This window comes from Euleptes europaea, chromosome 13, assembly GCF_029931775.1.
Source record: "Euleptes europaea isolate rEulEur1 chromosome 13, rEulEur1.hap1, whole genome shotgun sequence".
Classification (NCBI taxonomy): Eukaryota; Metazoa; Chordata; class Lepidosauria; order Squamata; family Sphaerodactylidae; genus Euleptes; species Euleptes europaea.
Window position 1 is genome coordinate 46,751,571 of NC_079324.1, and position 4,555 is coordinate 46,756,125.

The window sequence follows — 4,555 nt, forward strand, 5'->3', positions numbered from 1 at the left end:
CACTGCGTGCAGGTATGCACACACGCAGTGCACATGTCACTTTTGGGTTTACCCGGAAGCGATAAGGATACTCTGGCAACCTCGGCTAACCTTCGGCCAAGATCACCAGAGCATCCACGCTGCTTCCAGGTAAACCCGGAAGTGACGTAGGCGCATCGCACTGGGTGTGCACGCATGTTGCGACAGGCACGCTCATCGTGCACCTCGGCCTCAGCCCCACAAGGCTCCCACTGGTGGAGCTACAGGGCCTGGCAAGCCTAACAATGAAGCTCCCACCGATGGCAAAGGGGAATCTGGCAATCCTGTTTCAGAGGTCAGTAAAATGAGTACCCAGCTTGCTGGGGGTAAAGTGTAGATGTAGGGTTGCCAGGTCCCTCTTCGCCATCGGCATGAGGTTTTGGGGGCAGAGCCTGAGGAGGGTGGGGTTTGGGGGAGGGGAGGGACTTCAATGCCATAGAGTCCAATTGCCCAAGCAGCCATTTTCTCCAGGTGAACTGATCTCTATCAGCTGGAGATCAATTGTAATAGCAGGAGATCTCCAGATAGTACCTGGGGGCTGGCAACCCGATGTATACGACTGGGGAAGGCAATGGCAAACCATCCCATAAACATAGTCAGCCTAGTAAATGTCATGATGTGACGTCACCCCGTGGGCCAGTAATGACCTGGTGCTTGCAGAGGTGACTACCTTTACCTTTTTTAAAGGAAATGGGGCAGGACTAGAAGGAGACGACCAACAGTGCCTTTGAGGGATTTTTTTCATTTCACTTATATTTGATTTTTCCATTCTACACTTATATTTGATTGTTCCATTCCAATGACTGCAATACCTTGGGAGGGAAAGGGCTGGGAAGGTTTCGACCAGTGCTGTGTCTTGGAAGGACTTGTGCGGGCAGCCACGAGCGAGAGCAAATTAAAAGCAAGCAGCCACCATTAGCTCCTGCTGAGAGCTTCATTTTTAAAGCGTTCCTTCAAGCGGCCTTTCTCCGCCACTTTGTATTCTAGCTTCAAAAGGCCTCTGAACTCCTCCAGGGGGAAAACACCCCGACGCAAGAAAACCTTGTACCTTTTGGCTACATGAATCCTGTTACCTGAACGCGAGCGCTTTCATCTTCTGAAACCCATTTCTATCTGAAGAATTAGAGAACCAAAAGGAAATTTCACTCTGTTAATGCAAAACTCGTTCTCTCCGTGCCAAACCCAAGTGCTGTGGTTTCAGAAAATGCTTGGAAGTTGAAGCAAATGCCAGATGAAATCTCAACAGGGGCTGAGGAACAAGATTTTTGTCTGTTCTAATGGGCCTTATCGAGAAAGGAGAGCCCTTCTTTTCTGGCATGCGTCAAGCACTGTTCCTGTTTTGTCCCAATTTTTGCCCTTTAGCCATTTCTTGCTGTAAGCGGCTACATTGTCATTCCTCAAATTGGCACCTGTACCAGAATCTGTACAAGATAAATCTCTGAATTGGTGGGTGGACACAGCTTGGAAAGAGGTTTAATTCCCCCTTCTCATAGTTTCGCCTACTGTAGTGATGCAGGAGGAGGCAATGGGTGAACTGAACCTTTTCTTGGCACTGCTGGCCAGGTCCGAACTGGCAGTGTGAGGCTGGCAAAGCTACTGGGTATGCATACCAGGTTGCCCACCCTGGCAGGCAACCCCACCCCCGACAGCTCTCCGCCACTATGCCTGCCCTTGCAGTGGGAGAGTTAGATCACGGACATGGCAAATGTCACTTTTGATCACTGTGCCCGTGATGCTCAAGAAATGTCCTTAATCTCTATGTTCTTTCCAGAAGAGACTGGGGGAATTTCTAGAATATCACACAATGCATGTATATCACCACATCATGCAGCACTCCCCCCCCCCCATGCACACCCTAAAGCTCCTGGGATTACCAGGTACAGGCCTGCAACCCTATACCAGGGCTTGGCTCTAGGGTTGCCAACCTCCAGGTGGTTGCTGGAGTTCTCCCGCTATTACAACTTATCTCCAGTGATAGAGATCAGTTCCCCTGGAGAAAATGGCCACTTTTGCAACTGGACACTATGGCATTGAAGTCCCTCCCGTCTCCAAACCCCGCTCTCCTCAGACTCCACCCCCACAATATTCAGGTAATTCCCAACCCGGAGCTGGCAACCCTGCTTGTTCTTGGCTGCCAGCAGCCCTCTGGGACAATGGCCAACTGGGAACTTCATCTGTACATTTAATGGCTAGCCTGCCCTTGGGGTTTGGTTTGCCCTTGTGCAGTCATGCTCTTTTTCCTCAGTTGTGCCCATTGAACACACATGAACACATGAAGCTGCCTTATACTGAATCAGATCCTTGGTCCATCAAAGTCAGTATTGCCTACTTAGACTGGCAGCGACTCTCCAGGGTCTCAGGCAGAGGTCTTTCACATCACCTACTTGCCTAACCCCTTTAACTGGAGATGCCGGGGATTGAACCAGGGACCTTCTGCATGTCAAGCAGATGCTCTACCACTGAGCCATATCCCCTCCCCATTCTCTGGGATGGCCTCCCCAGAGTAGGTTCACAAAGTCCCATTGCTGCTTATAGATCATTTATAAGCACGGCAAAGCAGCGTTTTACCAAAAGGGCTTGTCAGGATTGCCCTGGATGAGCTGGTAAGGATGACCTTTGAAAGAGCTGCTGGCTTGGTCGGGGATGGCCTTTGCAGTTTGGGCAGCACTGTGATTACTGATCGTCATCATTTGTATCAGTGCATTGGAACGATTTTATTGCACTGGGCGTTGGAATGTAATGTGGTTGTTAGCCGGGAGAAGAACGTGAGCCTTGCATTTTTAAACAACTAAATAAATGATGCAAATTTTGCGAGTCTGTTTGGTTTGCATAATTTATACATGATCAGCCTCCATGGATAGAAGCCCTGTGCAGGAGAGGGAGCCAGACAATGCACAGAGAGTCCCAGAAAACCTTGGGAGTCCAACCCTGGGCCTCCCCCGCCACTCCTTTCTCACCATCATGACTGGGGTTTGCTACTTTTCCCTTAAAAAGAGACTTTTGATCTCTACTGGCTTGGCCAGCGCATCAACACAGCTATGAGGGCAGGATGCATAACTAGGGTTGCCAGATCCCTCTTCGCCACTGGCGGGAGGTTTTGGGGGTAAAGCCTGAGGAGGACAGGGTTTGGGGAGGGGAGGGACTACAATGCCATAGAGTCCAATTGCCAAAGCATCCATTTTCTCCAGGTGAATTGATCTCTATCGGCTGGAGATCAGTTGTAATATCAGGAGATCTCCAGCTAGTACCTGGAGGTTGGCAACCCTATGCATAACACCTCCCAATGCCCACCTCTTCCTCTCGACCTGCTATTTAATCATTCTATGAATACAGATTGCTCCCGTGATCTTCTGGAACGATACCCCTCTAGCTTCAACTCTGCTTCTAGGTCTCATGAGTTCAAAGGCCAGGGGTCAGCCCAAATTCATTGCTGCTGCAAGGCAATTAAAACCCTCCTCCCTGCATAGTTTATCATGCGCAGCGTAATAGCAGCACCTTACTAAGCTGATCAGGATTTGTCTCACTTAATACCTGTCGCTTTTTAAAAAACTTCCTCCCCTTTGTAACCAGGTCTATGTCCTGAGTAGCCGGCAGCGATCACAAGGCTCTCGATCACATCCCTTGAAATGCGAGAGAAATCAGCCACCCGTCGAGCTGCTAAGCTCCAGCGCTTGTCTCTCCAAGGTACTCACATTGCCAAGTACCTTGGAACGCCGGCGCTCTTAGGTGGTTGCCTAGTTTGGCTGTCTTTATCAGGGGCAGGTTTTAAACACAGTCATGAGCTGCCTGCAGCTCAAGGGGTTTCATGTAAAGCAATAACAAAAACTCAGGCGACGGTCTCTGCAAGTCACGTTTCTCTCCTAAATATTGCAGCTCCCTTCACAAGTAATGGCTGCTATCAGTAGACAGCAAATATCCCATTTGTACTGTAATTGTCCTGACCCTGGTCAGACATTTGTTGCACAGTTGGGTGTCTAACTGAGATAACATCTCCTAAGACTGAAGGCCTGGGGAAGTGTGTGTGTGTGTGTGTGTGTGAAGTGTCATCAAGTCACAGCTATCCGTGCCCAAATATTCTCAAGGAAAATAAACAGAAGTCTTGTGGCATCATGAAGACTAACTGATTTCTGCAGTCTAAAGACCACTTGTAATTCAGGGGAAATTCCAGGCTCTACCTGGAGGTTGGCAACCCTAGGGCCCTGCTTCCTGGAGCAGCCATTTTGGGGTGGTTTTCATAGGGCTGCCTGGGTATTTTGGGGGTGGAGCCTGAGGAAGGCAGGGTTTGGAGAGGGGAGGGACTTCAATGCCATAGAGTCCAATTGCCAAAGTGGCCATTTTCTGCAGAGGAACTGATCTCTGTCACCTGGAGATCAGTTGTAATAGTAAGAGATCGCCAGGCACCACCTGGAGGTTGGCAACCCTAGGTTTTCACCATCCTCTCTCTCTCTCTCTCTCTCTCTCTCTCTCTCTCTCTCTCTCTCTCTCTCTCTCTCTCTCTCCAAGTTCCAAAGGTGCCCCTAGGCTCAACACATTTAGA

The 4,555-nt window shown here is 49.6% G+C and overlaps 1 non-coding gene across 1 annotated transcript; it reads right to left on the reverse strand.

Moving 5' to 3' along the window:
- Positions 1-2,420: 2,420 nt before the first annotated feature.
- On the reverse strand, positions 2,421-2,492 carry TRNAV-GAC (transfer RNA valine (anticodon GAC)). The gene has a single exon. It is a non-coding gene; the product is annotated as a tRNA-Val (tRNA).
- Between the last annotated feature and the right edge of the window lie 2,063 nt (positions 2,493-4,555).